Raw genomic sequence first — 19,002 nt, 5'->3', positions numbered from 1 at the left:
TAAGCCACCGTGCCGCATTGAAAAAAAACATGCACTTTTTCCAACAAGAATTAGGCAAGCTTTTACCAAGTTTCCCTTTTTCATCTAATTATCAAACCCTTTATAGCTGTCTTATAAAAAGAACATTTGCCTTCATTCCATGAACAGAACTATCAAAAGGACAGTAACCAACTCAATTGAATCTGCTAAATTTATAACTATTGACTCAAACTCCCAAAAGTAGCAAGGCCATGCTGTGTTTTTCCATTCATTGTGTCATTTCTCCTCGAACATTGCCACAGGCGATGATGACATGGTCCACCCTTGCTCACAGATGGGTAATTGTAAGTGAGGGAACTATAGAATGATGGGTAGAAATCAATAACACTAAAAGACTTGTTCAGGCGAGGGATGCGAGATGATACCACAATACCAAAAAAAAAGTCCCTTTTCAAGAACGCTCTTGAGACATTCTTCTGCTTCAGCTCCTTCAGTGATGAGAAAGCGGGATGTCACTGACCTACAGTCCTCCAGCCTCCTCCAGAGGAGCACATTGTGTTTTATGCATTCGTCTCAGAGTGACAATATTTCCAGCGTAATATGAGACCATTAAACCAAAATGCTGCTTTTCATTTATTTATTTTTTTTTTTTTTAGCTTGGCCTCGCATGACATTACCATTTAAATGCAGTATCTTTTATAATTCCTGGCTCAAAGGGAAATGTTACGGTGTTGTTTGACATCCAGCACGGCATGCCGTTTACTCAACCATTGTACCTTTCTGATGCATATAGCTGAATGTCTGCTGCCCTTAGTAACATCCGCTTTCTTCGCAGGCACATTAGGATGGATGTGTTTGCGCTAATGGCCCGCTCTACACTTCGCCCCCACAATGTGGAGAAATGCATAAAAGCTACACCAATTCAACTTACATATTGATGCCAACTGTGGGCCACATGCTTTCCTTTTCATCCACCCCCTTCCATCAACTCTCTCTTCAATGATGAGTGTCATCCAGTTACACTGGCAATTAGGAAAGAAAAAAAAAAGGTACGTGCGCATTTGTTCTGAGAGAAATTTGATTAAACAGTGGTGGGATTAATGTACTGTTATTATATCACATTGTTGTGCTGCACAATGCATGTATATCGGGGTATATAAACATCACTGCCGAGGGGAGTTTGTGCTGGTGTTTTAAAGTTTTACATAAGCTGTGATTTTAAAGGGGAAATCTAATTAAAGGTGTAAATGATGAAGCAATGTAAACCGCATGCTCTTTTAGTTGCTTAGCACGCTTCACCAATACTAAAACCCCTTATTAAAAAAAAAAAAAAAAGGATGAGCAAGTTGGTCCTTGATTTGCACATTTAACTGGATGATGCTTTTGGTTTAATTGTGAAACTGCGAGAGTGGCACCAGTGTGGTGATTTATAAAGCTTTCCAAAGTGTCTAATGGGACAACTGAACAGAGCATTTGCATATTGGATGAGGCACAGAATGGAAGAGGGAAAGAAAGAAGCATAATAAAAAGGCGTCAACTGAAAAAAGTGATATCTACAGTATATTATAGGCAGGGTACTACTGTTAGAGAAACATTGAAGATTTTTATTTGTCACATACACAATGGTATATGTAATATATGACACGTAAAATAATGTAAAATGTTGCAATGCTTCTATGTGATGTTATTCTTTAGAGGTTTAAGACAACCTGGAGTACTTTTTTGAGATTTTAACACATTTGTGTGTGTGTGTGTTGAGCATCAGCTAAGACAGCATTAGCACCTGTCAGCTTTAATTGTTAGGAAAACTGGATAATTTTGTGCTTTTGTTAGCTAATTTCATCTTCCAGGTTTAAAATTATTTTTGTGGCGGGATCAAAATCAGTGACGTAGCGTGAATCTGCTAGTGGACTGATGATGTGTCAGTTTCTCATTAACATTCATAGCTGAGTTTTGTTATCCTATGAGAACATCCTGCTTCTTAATTATTCATGAGAGCACGTGCTGCAGACCTGCCAAGCTGTGAGACCCAATGACTGGGTGGATCGCGTCTGCCCAAGCAGAATTTAGTCGCTCATAAAAAGGTCGTAACGTTATGTGTTTGTTTTCTTGATTCATAGGGTTTGTTGCATGTTTTTGCCGCATGCTATCAGGGCCGATATAGCAATGCTGTTGGCTTGTAGCAAGGATTTTTGTCAGGATAGCTGTTCAGGAATTGGAGAATGGCGGACTTTGTCTTTTATCAGTTGAGCTTGTTACCATTCAGACACATCGCCTATTCATGCTTCTATGTTCGCCTATTTTTAAAATCCTCTAGATTACCATCAGGGCTAATAGTTGAAATAGAATGCACTGCTCCACTGTCTGCATTCCTCCCTGGGGTTTCAGGAGGAAAACAGTCCACCTCATTTATAGTATTTACATGATTATCTTTATAATGATATAACACATAGTGGTTGTGTATATAAAAATTATGAATGACGTGTAGCAGGGCATTAAATTATTTATGTTTATGTATTTGCTTTTTAACTTTGTAAACTACAAAATCATGCATCTCCTCATGGTTTGTATTTCATTTTGTGAGCCAACTGACAACATATGTTTGCTGCCTTTTCCCCCCCTATGAATTTCTTTTTTTTATTTTTTTATTTTTTTAGTTTTATTTTATAACTACATGGTAAACTTGAACGGACAGAGGGGGGTTTCATGGCCCTTTAAACTAGTTACTGTATGCATTACATCTTGTTTTACAAAAACGTGTCTTCATGTGGGATTGGGTGAATTTGGAATCGTGGATGCATTTTGAAAAAAAAAATACCCATTAAAAAAAAAAAAAACATTTTGAATAATAACACAGATTACTATAATTAATATAAGTATTTTTAGAGACATTTATCTTGAAAAAAAAAAAAAACTTAAAGACTCCCATTATACCAGTTTTTGACCTGGTACCAGTTTTTATCTTACCTCCTGAATCATACATTCATCTTCATGTAATATTTGTCTTCTTTTCTTTGTTTGTGTGTGTGTGTGTGTGTGTGTGTGTGTGTGTGCGTGTGCGTGTGCGTGTGCGTGTGCGTGTGCGTGTGCGTGTGCGTGTGCGTGTGTGCATGTGTGCGTGCGTGCGTGCGTGCGTGCGTGCGTGCGTGTGTGTGTGTGTGTGTGTGTGTGTTGTGTTTACTGAGTTGTAAAAACAGTCTATTTTATGTATTATTTGTTATTTTAGTAATGAAAAATACATTTGTGTCTGTCCCTATTCTAGTCAGCTCTGTTACATATTTATATATAAACACACGACAATCTTTAAAGCATGGATAGAAGAAGCATGTGACTTGTTTCATGACTACACTTCCACTGATGAGAAACTCTGGAAGGCTGTGATGTTTGCCAATATGGCATTTGTGCAAAATATATACAAATTGATACATTATTTCTCACTAATATTATCAGTATCTCTCATTCACTTTTTAAAATCAATAATATGATAATAATAAAAATAAATACAGTTCTGTTTTAGACATGACATGTTGTACCTGGTTTGAGGTTAGCATCTTGAGCTAAAACAGTCAAGATAATTCTAGTAGTGGAAATGTGTTTTTGTCAACTTTGTTGTTGATTTAATAGTTTAACAATACATAAAAAAAAAGAAGAAGAAAAAGTATGTAGCAAAATAAGATGTTGCCTTATTGGCATTGACATTGATAAGATGTTGATCATATTTAAGCATTTTGAGTGGTGATCCAATGATTTAAACTAATTGTGCGAGTGATTTAGGGATTCAACTTGCATATAAACATTAACTATCAAAAAAGTTTTTTATTTATTTTTTTTATTTTTTTTTTTACGTGAATTATGGATTTAGTTAGCTGTAAATTATACATTTGTTGATTACTGTATTAGGGCTGCACAATATATCATTTTAGCATCGATATACAGTAGCAATGTGTGCATCCGCAATAGTCACATCTCAAGATATGCAACGTTGAGTCTGGATTGTAAAAATATATAAAATATAAAAAAAATTGTTTTTAATTTATATGGAAGTTGTATGATGTATGCAAAAAAATATATATATATATTAGAATTTAGATTTTTTTTTTTTTAGTCTGAATATCTACATTTCAAAGCAAAAACAAGACCATTTTACTCAACTGGCAGATAATTTTGCTTGTTTTAAGGAAAAACTCTCAATTTTGCCTTCTTCTTCTTAAGGTGAAAACATTATTGTTATTTGATTTAAGAATTATTACATATTTGGACAAGAAACAAGACAAAGAAAAGCAATTTTTACATTGTGATCATTCAATTTCTGTATCTGAAAAATGTTAGACTGCCCAGAAGACCATCAAATAGAGCTATTCAAACCATCTGGTGTATTCATATTGCAATATTTCAGCCAATTCAAATGTTACCACTCAATTGAATGAGCAATATTAATGATCATCAGCTGATAGATATGGCCCAGTAGGTTGCCTTCTGTGCCTACTGGTATACTCAGAAGGCTGTTGTCATCCATCTACATAGTTAATCAGCTGTAGATCACATACGGCTGTGGCAGTTAACAAATTATTTATATTACTTATTCAATTTCCCATTCATGGTATTTTATTAACATCTATTCCTACCCCAACCCTACACTCAACAGTCACAGTAATGTAAAAACTGATCTGGATCTGGAGACTTCTTTATTAGTATAGCTAATTAACCATGTGGATAGATGATAACAGCCTTCTATGCCTATCAGTAGGTGCAGACGGCCCCTACTGACCCATATCTATCAGCTGATAACCCCTGATAACGGCCATTCAATCAAGTGATAACATTCAAAGCGGGTGAAAATGTATCGCAGATCAGGTTTTTCCAATATTGTGCAACCCTATACTGTATCCTCCCACTTCAATGAACATGATTAGAAAATGCTCTAAATATACCCACAATTAATGTTTGTAATCTATTTATTTGGAATTACTACCTTGTCTTTCCTCTATGCATATCTACGGACACATTACCTGTTTTAAAACTGACTTTAAATAAATGTTTGCATCATTTGGCTCATCCTTATTCATCGTTGACCCATACACAGGCGAAACAGTCTTGTCAAACATTTACAGATTATGCGGATTTGCATGTGTTTCTTCAGCACAGATGGTCTTGAAACCTTAAATCAACTTGCGAAAGCCACACAGTATCAGAGTGACGTTCCTTTATCCTTTGCATTACTCTTGGCGAAATGAGAACTGTCATGTACTCAGGGCAATGTCATAAGTACTGAACCAAGGCACAGCTGACATGCCCATTATTGTTGTTGGCAAGGCGTATTCATATAAAGCCTTTAGTGTCTTTTTGCACCAGGGGTGAAAATTAATGAAAGCCTCACTTTGCGAATCAGGGCAGAAACAAATTTACACTTAGCAAAGTTCAATTTGTTGCACGACAAAAGGGGTTGCTGTGGTAAACCATTATCATAGATTATTATGCAGAATGTATCTTCCAGGGGTTTATGATCCATGCAAATGGAGGCATCAGCATATCCTTGCATATTTCTGCGCCTAATGTATGCCTACACATCTATGCGATAATAATGATTATAATGCAAAAATAAATAAATAAATAAAACTTTGCTACCATACATATTACCCTAGTGTTATTTAACCTGTGCTGAAAGATCAGTGTAAGAGAGAGTGTGTTTTTTCAGGGTGTGTCTGTGTGTATGGATCTGTGAGAGACAGGTTACGTCTACACTAATGCCAACACAATTTCACGGCAGTTCTTAACTAATTGATTTAGTGACTAATTTGTCTCAATGTGAACAATCTCATTTATATAATTCATAGTTCAGACAGCATGATTATTCAAAGTAGAAGCTTGACAGATGTTTTCAAATTACAAAACTATCTGGGCTAGGGTTTCGTAGGATGAATCGGTGACAGGAGGTTACACGCTGCATGACATTACAATAGGAGAATCGCCGACAACTTCGTCTAGGTCCACAAACTATGTTTCATAACCAAACGCACATGTAAAATGACATGAAAAAAAACATCTGTTCATGTATATTATCTTTTTATTATTATCTACATAATGAGAAAGAAGCTTTTAGTGGGGTGGAAAATGAACTTATTTTGCTAACCTGGATTTTGAAGAGAATTAACAATTTCTCCTCCACCGTTTTGTTTTTCGACTTTGATGTGGTATAGCCAGTGTTGGGCAGTAGCGTTGCGACAAGTAGTGTTGCTACAAGCTTAACCACATTTTTCAGTAGCGTGGGGGTATTGTCGCTACTTTCTAAATCAAATAGCTTTTCAGTAGCAAAGCTATTTTATTAAGTAGCGCAGTAGCGGCCACACAAGCTACATTTTACGATCGTGGATCAATAAGTGATAGCACCGTCATTCACGGAGCTGAGGCCGGTGTCTAGCTGATGAAAGTAAATCCATATGATGGCGAGAGTGAGGATTTCTTCTTCCTGTTTTACGGTGTTCGACAACAAAGTTTTTGGTGTATTAATGCCATCTCGGGTGAAACTTCATCATTCATTTATTTATTTTCTTGTTTATTATTCCGGTGTTGCCACAGCAGAATGAACCACCAACTTATCCAGCACATTTTTACGCAGCGGATGCCCTTCCAGCGGCAACCCATCTCTGTGAAACATCCACACACACACACACTACGGACAGTTTAGCCTACCCAATTCACCTGTACCACACTGTGGAGGGAAACCGGAGCACCCGGAGGAAACCCAGGTGAACGCAGGGAGAACATGCAAACTCCACACAGAAACACCAATTGAGCCGAGGTTCGAACCAGCGACCTTCTTGCTGTGAGGCGACAACGCTACCTACTGCGTCTCCTATTCTGGTGAAACTTGCTTAATGGAAAGATGACTGAGGGAGAGGAGCTATTTCGGAAGCAGAATTCCTCGTGACCATACCTTGAGATTAGCCCCCCTGTTTATTTTTTTCCCCAATTTCTGTTTAACGGAGAGATTTTCTCAACACATTACTAAACATAATAGTTTTAATAACTCCTTTCCAATCACTGATTTCTTTTATCTTAGCCATGATGACAGTAAATAATATTTTACTAGATATTATTTTCAAGACACTTCTATACAGCTTAAAATGACATTTAAAGGCATATCTGTTTTAATTAGGTTAACTATGCAAGTTAGTGTAATTAGACAAGTTATTGTATGATGATGGTTTATTCTGTAGAGCACAGGTGTCAAACTCAGTTCCAAAAGGGCCGCAGCTCTGCACAGTTTAGTTCCAACCCTAATTAAACACACCTGATCATACTAACTGAGTACTTCAGGCTTGTTTGAAACCTACAGGTAAGTGTGTTGGAGCAGGGTTGGAACTAAACTGTGCAGGGCTTCGGCCCTCCAGGAATTGAGTTTGACACCCCTGCTGTAGACTATCGAAAAAATATATAGCTTAAAGGGGCTAATAATTTTGTCCTTTAAATAATTTTGTCCTTTAAAAAAAAAAAAAAAAAAAAAAAAGATTTTATTCTAGCCGAAATAAAAATAAATAAGACTTTCTACAGACGAAAACAAAATATTATCAGACAAACTGTAAAAATGTCCTTGCTCTGTTAAACATTATTTGGGAAATATCTCAAAAAGAAAATAAAATTCAAAGGGGGCAATAATTCTGACTTCAACTGTATACACACACACACACTATAATGCTTATTCCAAAATATTTCTCTTTACTTTAAATTACTATATTATTTTAAATGTTTTACAGCTTGTTTTATTGGATTTTTAGTTTTTGCTGTTATATACTATAATGTGTTTTTGTTTAATACAGCATATTATTTACAGTAAATAACTGAACTAAACTATTATGCCTCATATAATTCATTGACAGATTTATTGATTTATTGATTGACTTGGATTATAGTTGCTTTGATTTAAAAATTAAAATTGCAAAAAATAGAATACTACTTTTACAAGTAGCTTTTAGCTTAGCTTGCTACATTTCCCAGAGGGGAGCTGTTAGTGTAGTTATGCTCCTTTTTAAGTAGAGTAGCGAATAGCTTAGCTTACTTCGTTTTCCAAGTAGCTTGCCCAACACTGAGTATTGCTCAGATGACACATCAAACAGACACGGGTGCTCCTGACAAATTTACACGAGTTTTCTTCCATTTCTTGGGTCAAAAAGAAGCACTTTTTACTTTCCCCCCAACCTTCTGCAGGCCTGCAGATACTGATGTATGCTGCTCTCTTATTTGGTATGTTTCCATCCAAAAATACGAATGAACTTGTTTCGCAAAACTTGATTATCCCATAAAAGACGTGCGAATAAAGCAGCGTTTCTATCCAAAGAGTCAAAGTGAACAAAATTGTCATACCTGATTAACTGGCACCAAATATCAACAGTAAAAACTGAATTTGCTGCAGTTTGTTTTTTAAGCACAATTTCAAAATTTATGCGCATCATTATGCAACCTTTTTTTTTTTTTTTTTTTTTTATGTACATATGCAAAATGAACATAAAAATTGGTGGATGAAAACGTAGCTATATTGACTGTAGGTGATTGCCAATGTTATTTTTAGTCAGAGCACATTTCACATGGCATGATTTGAATCGCGGACAGGTCCAGATATTTAGCATGTCACATGTCTCGCGGGTCTTGGCGACTCATCTCCGATTCTCTCAGAACTTGTCTTTGATAGTTCATACTGTGTAATTGATACTCGCGTGAACCAGCACCGGTTTGCCTGTGATTTCAGGCATTTGTTGACGATTTCTCAAAACCTGTTGGCAAGTCAAAATCGAGGCTAAAATCATGCAGTCTGAACTCAGCATTAGGGTTGTAACGGTATGAATTTTTCACGGTATGATAATCGTCTAAAACAATACCACGGTTTGACGGTTTCGCGGTATACGGTATGTTACAAATGTTACAAAATAATAGAACAGTGAAGCAAATTTGACTTTTTCCAAATAATATATTTTTAGTTACTATAAACAACACCACTTACAATGAACAAATAAAAATAAGAAAATAATAAATAATGTGTCAAAGTCCAAATAAAGTCCAAATAAACATGGTGCAAATCCTCAGTAAAAAATAGATATAAATATTTACTATACTATAAATAGTTACATAATGAAACTAGATTCAATATGGAACATCCTTAGGTTTTATGTGCCAGCATGGATATGGTTGTCTATGAATATGGATATGGTTGTCTGCAATGCAGACAAACAGCTGCATCTTCATTTGCGTCTTTTGAAAACAGCAAGAGCACCAGTTCGTCTGTGCTGTGTCACTGTTTTGTCATGTTTCTGTGCTGCTGTGCATGCAAAAGTACTTAGTATGAGAATTATTTCATGCAAAACTTTTTTTTTTGCGTTTTATTTAGCCGCGCATAAATGTATGCCTTTCTCTCATTCCGTGTTGTTCAAAAAGCTTGGTCCACAAACAAAAGCGAAACCTATGCTTATTGGTTGTGATATAGCGAGTTTGAACCAATCTGGGCATGGAGGAGGGACAATGCATCAATGTATCATGTCTGATTTGTCCGGAGACACAGTGACGAGCGTTTCTTTGTCAAATCAGCGTTGTCAAATGTTGATGACGTAACCGCACTGATTCCGGAGCCTCTAAAGTCCGCTAATGTTATGTGATACAGCACTGGAAAGCTGAGATTCTCTTCTTTATGCCAATCTTTGAATTGTATGAATCGGATCAGCGGATCAAAAGTTATTAAAAATTTAAGAGCAATACTTATTTTTAGCCGCGGGCGGCTGTCTCGGTCTTTAAGGGTTAAAACCGTTGATATGCAATTGTTCATTGTATGATAATCGTGCACGTTCAAATCGTGGTAAACCGTCATACCGGTATATTGTTACAACCCTACTCAGCATTAGTATGATTTGCTCATCTCTGATGACAGTTGGGTTTAAGGGTGGTGTTGGGTGCCACACCTCCTTTTTAAAATCATACATTTTTGTATGACTGAACTCAAATTTGTATGAATTAGCCACTAAACTAAAAAACATAAAATAGTTTCGTTTCCTTTTGAGTTCAGGCTGCTAATACAGATACATTTAAAAACAACATTTTTGTCTGAAAACTATTCACACTTTCCTTTTCAATTATGTTTTTCTGAAAAAATGGTCATCCAGCGACCAAAAACAAATCTGTCCATGTACTGCCTAGTGGTAGTTAGCCTGGGCTAAAGGATCTCAATGTATTTGATAAAGTATATTTTTTTCTACAAAGTATTTTTTTTTGTCCTTTGATGAGAGGAAATAGAAAGCATGAAGACATTTACATTAATTTTTAATAAAGCTGTCAAAATGGACAGCATTCAAAGCATCTGCTTTACAGTGTTAGCTGAATTAGTCACATGCTTGTCACATGACTAAAATGCATCATCATTTTCAAAAGTCTTTACACTGCAACAGGAAAACCACATTTTAAATGTATCCACTTTGCACAGTGTTTTTTAAAGTTTGCTAAAAACGCCATCTCAGTGTTGGAAAGCTAATACAGAAATAAAAATATGCAGTTTTAAAAAAGCAAAAATGTATTAGTGTGGAGAGAGAGAGAGAGAGAGAGAGAAAGAGAGAGAGAGAGAGAGAGGGAGAGAATGTGTGTATGTATGTGTTAAAAGATCAAGAGGTCAGCCTATAAAAATGAGAATGGGGTGCAAATGGTGGTCCAGAATTTGCCTGTGGTGATATTTTTTTTTTATCACTCGCATAACAAATACTTGTGAACTTCCAGTGAACTGTCCACATCTCATAAATCAGTGTAAAGTTATGTGTAAAGAAACAGTAGGCAAGACAAGTTCTAGATCATCGCATGGTCTTTATTCAATTATCTCGGTTCATAAACAAGTAACCGCCAATAATAAGAATTTAAAAAATGTTACATAATAACCCAGTAGGAAAGGTTAAGTCACTTGGAGGACTTTGTAATTAGTTTAGTTTTTTTTTTTTTTTTTCTGAGCAAACGTGTTCTTTTACATCAGGAAGGTGGATATTATTCACAGTCTCTGTCTAAGTTACAGTACCATCTATTTTTGTATACTGTATCTACAGTATATATTTTAAAGGGTTGTTTTATACAGTAAACTGCATATAAATGTAATTGCTGTTTTGCACTAATTCTGGTGACTTTAGCAGATGACAGTTGAGTAACTAAAACTTATTTAATTAAAGCTTTAACATTAAATAAAAGGAAAAAAAGTTAAACTGATATGAAATGAATTTATATTTGTGAAGTGAATAAATAGTCTGTTCTGCTGAAAGAAAAACTGTGTTGAATGTAACTGCATGTGTGTAATGCAACTAATCATTGAATGATCTGTGATCAGTAAAATAAATAAATAAATAAATGTTTACCCTGTTTGTTCTGCCTGTCCGTTACTGAAATAATAAGCCAAGTTTAAAGGTGGTAAATAAATATATAGTATAGTCAGTATATCTTTAATTCACTGGTCATAGGCAGATGTGGAATTTTATACATGCAATACAAAACAATACAATACAATGCAATACAATACAATACAATACAGTACAGTACAATACAATACAATACAATACAATACAATACAATGCAATACAATACAAGATGTGATACATTTTCCTCTAATTTTTGAGTTGTGTTTGTTTGTAAAGTTAAATTCAATTTATTAGGTAATTGACTTAAATACTTTTTATAATGTAATATTCCATTTAATATTTGTAATATTTGTAACACTTGTTACCTTTGCACTTGTAAAACATCTTGTAAAAATTTTTTATTATATTTTGTAATAATAATATATTGTTTATTATTATTATTATTATTATTATTATTGTTGTTGTGTAGTTATATTATTATTATTTTTTAAGTCTTTATTATTATTATTATTATTATTATTATTATTATTATTATTATTATTATTATTATTATTATTATTATTATTATTATTGTGTAGTTGTTATTATTTTTTTTATTATTCATTTTTTAATTTGTAGTCTTTATTATTGTTATCATCATCATCATTTGTAGTTGTTGTTTTTATTACTATTTTTTTCATTATTATTATTATTATTATTATTATTATTATTATTATTATTATTATTATTATTATTGTTATTATTGTTATTATTATTATTATTGTGTATTTATTATTATTATTATTATTATTATTATTATTATTATTATTATTATTATTATTATTGTTGTTGTTATTATTGTTATTATTATTATTATTGTGTATTTATTATTATTATTATTATTATTATTATTATTATTATTCATTTTTTTAATTTTTAGTCTTTATTATTGTTATTATCATCATAATCATCATCATCATCATCATCATCATCATCATGTGTATAGTTGTTATAACTATTATTTTTAGTTTCTTTATTATTATTATTATTGTTATTATTATTTTTATTATTATTATTGTTATTATTAATATTATTATTATTATTATTATTATTATTATTATTATTATTATTATTATTATTATAGAAAATGAATTAAATATTCACATTAGTATCAATCTTTCTACCAGTAGACATACAGTAGACTATGATCTACCTGCTGCAAAAGTGTATCCGCAGAACAGAGGGTGGAGGCCAGAAAGTTTTTTTTTTTTTTTTTTTTTTTTCTTTTTTTCTCTCTTCACTAGCACAGAAACATATCAGTCATTTAAATGAATGATCTCCCTCACGGTGCACAGACAGGCAGGACCCAGCGGGAGACCCTAATGTGCCTGATTGAAAATGAACAGAGCAGGAAGCGCGCTACAGTGCAGAATCATAATACAATTAGCCAGGGAAGATTGCCACATTAGTCTTCCTGCCGTCATAGAGCACAAAAAAAAAGGCCCTTCTTTGTTTCTCTCACTCTTCCTGCATTATTGTGCACATACAACAGTCATTATTGCAGCTGGACGAGAGAGAGAGAGAAAAAAGAAATGTTTAAATGGAAAGTGAAAGTGCACAGGTGTCATTGAGAAATACGCATGCATGAAAACATGGCTGCGTGCCTCCCAGTTATTTGTCATTTCAATATTTCTTTGTGCCTCAAAAAAAAATGTTTGTCTAGGAGCCAGTTTCATTATTAATGAGATCAAATTTGACTTGTGAAACACAACAAAGCGGTTGCAGGAGTCTTTGAGGAGTTGTGAATCTCACTTCGTCCTCTGAGACTGAGACATAAAAGATAGACCGCTGATAATCATTATTCAACCTGCTGGCACAAGCAATAAAATCTGTTTCTCTTTTTTTCATTTTTCCCACCCATTCATCCTTTCATTTTGTTCCTTTTTCACTATGAGATTTCAGCCCTTATCGGTTCAGGGGTTCTGGCTGCGAGCCAACTGTGGGAATGTTATTAACTCGGCTTTCGCTGTCTGGTTATCATGGAAAAAAATCTGAATTCTCTTTGTCATTGAGTGACACATGTTGAATTGTCCTAAGTGAAGGAAAAGATTACAAAAAAACGATGACAGTAGAGTACTTCAGGCTTTTGGCAATTTCTGGAGTCAGACGTTTGCAAGCAAGACACTTTAAAAATGATGCGTGAGGGGTTTATAGTACATATGGCAAGATGATTGGGCTGTTTTGACTTTATTTTACATTAACACCTCAGAAATAAAGCAACAACAAAACATCTTTATGTAATGTTTTAAAATTTTACTTGAGTGTTTTAAGTTAGCAACTAGCAGGAGAAAAAGAACATTGTAAATTAGCATCCTCTTTGCACAAACCATGCACAACTCCTCTGCAGCTCCCTCTTTTGGTTTATATGAGAGTCTGGTGCTTGATAACTTTATTATTTGGGGCATGTAATACTAAGACTTTGAAGTCTGCTGCTGTTTGGGGATTTAACACTCCTGTTATTCACTTGGGACTGCATTTACAAAAAAAATAATAATAATAATAAAAAAAAGCTGTCAGTTTTCAGTTTTTTTTTTTTTCAGTTTTTTTTTTATTATAAATTTATTTGTATATGGCTAAAATAAGCTGAATTTAAAAGTTTAGACTCCTAACATCAAAACTGCATTGGAAAGAAATCAGATTCAGAGGAATTCTAATAGAAGTTCTGAATTTAAAGATAAAATTGCTGCCATTCTTACAATTGCAAGCAAAATTATAAGATATAAGATTTTTGTAAAATCATAAGATATAAACTTATAGTTCTGACATCTATCATCAGACTTGGAAGAAAATGTTCAAAATTATGAGTTATAGAATGAGAATCATGACTTTTTCTTCTTACACAAAAAGTGTAATCGCAAGAAAATGGTGATAATCACGAATTATAAACTTATAACTCTGATTTATTTTCAAAATTGTCACAAAAAATATATGTATACAGTTGAAGTCAGAATTATTAGCCCCCTTTTGATTTATTATATATATATATATATATATATATATATATATATATATATATATATTTCCCAAATGATGTTTAACACAGAACAAACCACCATTATACAATAACTTGCCTAATTGCCCTAACCTGCCTAATTGACATAATTAACCCAGTTAAGCCTTTAAATGTCACTTTAAGCAGTATAGAAGTGTTTTGAAAAATATCCAATCAAATAATATTTACTTTCATCATGGCAAAAATAAAATAAATCAGTAATTAGAAATTTATAACTTAGAGTTATTAAAACTTATGTTTAGAAGTGTGTTGAAAAAAGTTAAACAGAAATTTGGTAAAAAATAAACAGGGGGGGTGGGGTGGGGGCTAATAATTTAGGCAATTATTTTTGTCTGTCACCTTTTTTACTTTTTCGTATCTTTTTAGAAAGAAACCGAAATGCTTCCACACATCCGATTTAAAACCCTCTTTAGGTTCGATCATTCCAGCTCTTTTTCTTCCCCGCTACTAGCAACACACTCCATGTCCGCATTACTGGATCTGTAGTGACAACAGACCGCAAAGGATGATGACCATGACTAGGCTGATGGGAATTGTAGTTCCCACTACCTCCCGTTCGCTTCATTCGCCTAAGCAAACTGTTCTCAGAAATATAGTTTTATTGAGTCATGCACCTATGGTAATATTGAAAAAAAATACTATTGTGATATGGCGGCATTTACAATATTGTTACATCCCTAATATATATATATATATATATATATATATATATATATATATATATATATATATATATTACATTTGCACTGGTGACACAACACAAAGTACCTAGCAACATTAGCTCTAAATGTAAATCTTAAAAAAAAAGTGCTATAATAATAAGAACACGAATAAGAATTATGCTATAAGTCTAAAATACAAGAGCCCACACTGTTGAAGTGAAAAACAAAAACTGAGAAAAGAAAAGCAATGACCTTCCGACTGGCTTTCCATTGTTAACATATTTCCAGAAGGAAAAGAAAAATAAGCATAATACTTTAAGTGTCTGAAGCACACAGACAGCTACTAATGAAATTGCTTCAGATGAAAATACTGTAAGTAATGCCAGCTGCTGATTCTCGACCATATATTGTTATTCACTGTGCTTTAATTAGCTGGCTTGCTCACTGCACTCTAATTAGATAAATCTCAAGTGTTTCATTATTTTCACAGCCATATACATTTCATTCTTTCTTTTTTTTTTTCCCCCTCAAAACACATATGTCTGTGGTCTATGGTATTTACTCCAAATGACTATAGAGTGGACTTTTAAACCATCTTATGGTGGCTCTGTGCAGTAAAAAGGCCAGAACAAATCGTTACTAATATTGTAAGAAACGCTCCACTATTGCAAACACTTTGGAGGTTTGATTTAATTTCGTAAGACTTTAGCTAGAGACTAAAATGTGAAAATGTAATTATTTTTTTGGTTTCTTAGGTGCAGAAGATTTCAATTAAAAGTTGTCCTACCAAAAGGACAAATGACATTTGGTGTTTTTTTTAGTCTAATTATACAGATATTTTGATATGACAAAATGTCATCCGGGATCTTCAGCATGACCAAAAGGCATACATTATGCTAGCTGTATTTCTATCTGTGCGTTTCTCTCAGAGAATGTATCCCAGGGCCACCACCATTTTCATTATAGATCATCATTAATATTCATGTTCTTAATTGACAAGGACATTGACATATTGATGTCCTCCAGCACTACATTCCGTCTGCAATGATACAAAACAATATCTAAAGTTCAGGGTCTTTTCAGTGTATATCAAAGCTCAACTGAATATAAACATTATGGTTTCACAGATGATAATAAGTTGGATTTAAAAAAAAAAAAGTATATTAAATAAAGAATCCATTCGTTTTTCCATTTTTAGTTTTAGAGTATTTTTGCAGACTCTGTCAGTGAAGGTCAAAGAACAATGCAGCATCTTTTACAGGAATCAATACAGGCATTCATCACAAGCCTTGACAACCTCTTGACTCAAAAAACAGCACCTTTTAAGATGGTACAGGCACAATGATGACATTACGCTGACACTCTGTAAGGCTTTTATGCAGTTACATATGAATTCTGTCTTATTTCAGAGATTTTTGGCGTACAGTATGTTTTGTGTTCACTTCTATAACAAAGTTTTGTTCAGTTGACTTTACTAAATAGGTGTGGTGGTAGAACTCTGAAAGTGTACAGCATTTGTCCTGGGATTCTTTTCAGATTCAAATTTGAGCTTTAATGATGAGGTTTTTAATTTAGGAGAAAAAATAAATGAGATGAGTATCACTTGTCAATAACCTGGTTAACAGTAAGTTTTACTTCTGAGGTGATTTTGTGGCCCCTAAGATGTTTTGACATGCCCTGACATTTGTGCTTATTGCATGCTATTGACCAACATATATTATTTATTTTTATTTATTTTTTTTGCATTCAGCACAAACTCTGCTACAATAATATGTAAGAAATAATCATGTACATGCTTGCGTTTTTTTAGAAAACAAATATTATGTGTGGTTTCTGAAAGGACAAGATCTCGGATACAAGCAGCCGAAATGAGTTTCCTTTGAAGGGTGGCTGGGTGCACTCTTACGAATAGGGTGAGGAGTACTGACACCAGGGAGGAGCTCTTTGTAGAGCCGCTGCTCCTACACATCGAGAGAAGTCAGCTGAGGTGGCTCGAGCATCTCTTTCGGATGCCTCCTGGACACCTATCTAGGAAGGTGTTCCAGGCATGTCCCACTGGGAGGAGCCCTCGGGGAAGACCCAGGACACTCTGGGGGGACTATGTCTGTCGGCTGGCCTGGGAACGCCTCGGGATCCCCCCGGAGGAGCTAAAGGAAGTGTCTGTGGAGAGTGAAGTCTGGGGTTGTCTCCTAAGACTGCTGCCCCCACGACCCGGCCCAGGAAACGCAGCAGAAAATAAATGAATGGATGGATGGATGGATGGATGGATGGATGGTAGGCAGGCAGGCTTTGGAGATAAAAAATGTAGCTGAAATAAGGTCCAAAAAACCACACTGAATGGGCCTGATATACATACATATATTTTACATGAAATACATTTTGCAAAGTCTGTTTTGGGTCACATCAGCTATATGCATGGGAGTGATAATGGTCATGAAAAATTCACACCTAGAGAGACGTAAGACACTCCCCCACTAGCTAATGTTCACCCATCAAGGGCATTGTAAAGCTAGGAAAAGCTAGCCCAAACTAAATGCTTGTTGTATTACATGTATTATGACCATGTAGCATGTATCTTTTTAAATTAATAGTTTTAATAGGAAGCTCTACAATTTTATATTTGTGCATATACATTAGATTAGTCAGTACTGGAGCCAAATCTGAAGCTTACGATAACGGTCCAATGCTGTTGCACTAAAAATGTATATGTTATAAAAAAAATAACATATACTGTAATGTCTGTAAATTAAATGTTTTCCATGTTTTGTGATTTGTTTTTTTATGCATGTGTCTGAATTACATTATGGAATTTTGATCTTTTCTTCAACAATGTTTGATCTTGAAAAGTTGACTTAACTTTGAAAAAGTGATTTTTTTTTTACATCTTTAATAGTTTAAAGTGATATTTTGTCTGGTGTTGTAAAATATGATACAAAACTTGCAAATAAACTGCCAGTAATTGTTCTCTTTATTATATGTTTAATTATCTCTCTATATTATTTCTTATATTGTTTCAAACTACTGAAATACCAATAAAAGTTACCCTGTTCAACTTGCAGAGTTGTATTTTTAACATCAAACGTTGACAGAGCAGAGATAAAGAACACATAATGCAATTCTTGACTGTAAATAAACAGATAAAACATGTAAATCATAAAATACGGTACATGTTAATTAACAAATCTTTGTTACAGTGTACTGCATATGAAAAAAAAAAAAAGTAATTTATTTCATTTTCCCACCATGGGCGGCACGATGGCTCGGTGGTTAGCAGTGTCATCCTCACAGCAAGAAGGTCACTGGTTTGAGTCCCGGCTGGGTCAGTTGCCATTTCTGTGTGGAGTTTTCATGTTCTCCCCGTGTTCGTCTGGGTTTCCTCTGGTCTGAATGTTCCCACTACATTTTAGGGTTGCCATAGCTGCCACTTTGGATCATAATTTCTAGATTTTTTATTTTCGAGTGTACCTAAATGTATTGCTTTGCAAAGTAAATGAGGCACATATCAGCTTTAAACACACTGTAATGTTTTTAAATGTTTTGTATGTTTAAGTCAGTTTCATAAAAGTAACTAGATAGTGTAAGAAAATGTGAGGAGTGAGTGTGTGTAGATTATGTTGTAGAAAAAACAAATAATTGTCAATGTTTAGCAAAAATGTATTTTATTAATTAATTAAATTGCTTAAGATATTCAAGGGGGAAAAGGCAAATTGCAGTTTCTAACATAATTTGGGCTCCACTCAAGACTGGGCAGTTTAGTCTTGAAACATGTACATTAAGGAATAATTGACCCTGAGTCATTGAATTAAAAAACAAAGCCATGTGACTCTAGTTTTGCATTTCAATTGAGATTTTGTTTCATTGATATGTGGCTTCATAGTTAAAGTTTATTTCATTAATGTAAGTTTTGTGGACACTTTTTTTTTCCTATTTATTTCATATT

The 19,002-nt window shown here is 34.0% G+C and overlaps 1 long non-coding RNA gene across 7 annotated transcripts in view; it reads left to right on the top strand.

Moving 5' to 3' along the window:
* Nucleotides 1-19,002, top strand: part of LOC137487534 (uncharacterized) — a 318,479-nt gene that overhangs the window by 83,924 nt on the left and 215,553 nt on the right. For 4 of the 7 annotated variants that reach the window (XR_012389916.1, XR_012389919.1, XR_012389915.1 and 1 more), the window contains exon 3: nt 815-1,028. This is a non-coding gene — a long non-coding RNA (uncharacterized lncRNA). Of the gene's footprint in view, nt 1-814; nt 1,029-16,902; nt 17,677-19,002 lie in introns of those variants that run through there. The other 3 variants (XR_012389918.1, XR_012389914.1, XR_012389913.1) reach the window with 1 other exon arrangement.

This window comes from Danio rerio, chromosome 14 (genome assembly GCF_049306965.1).
Source record: "Danio rerio strain Tuebingen ecotype United States chromosome 14, GRCz12tu, whole genome shotgun sequence".
NCBI lineage: Eukaryota > Metazoa > Chordata > Actinopteri > Cypriniformes > Danionidae > Danio > Danio rerio.
This window is presented reverse-complemented; position numbering and strand designations above follow the sequence as displayed.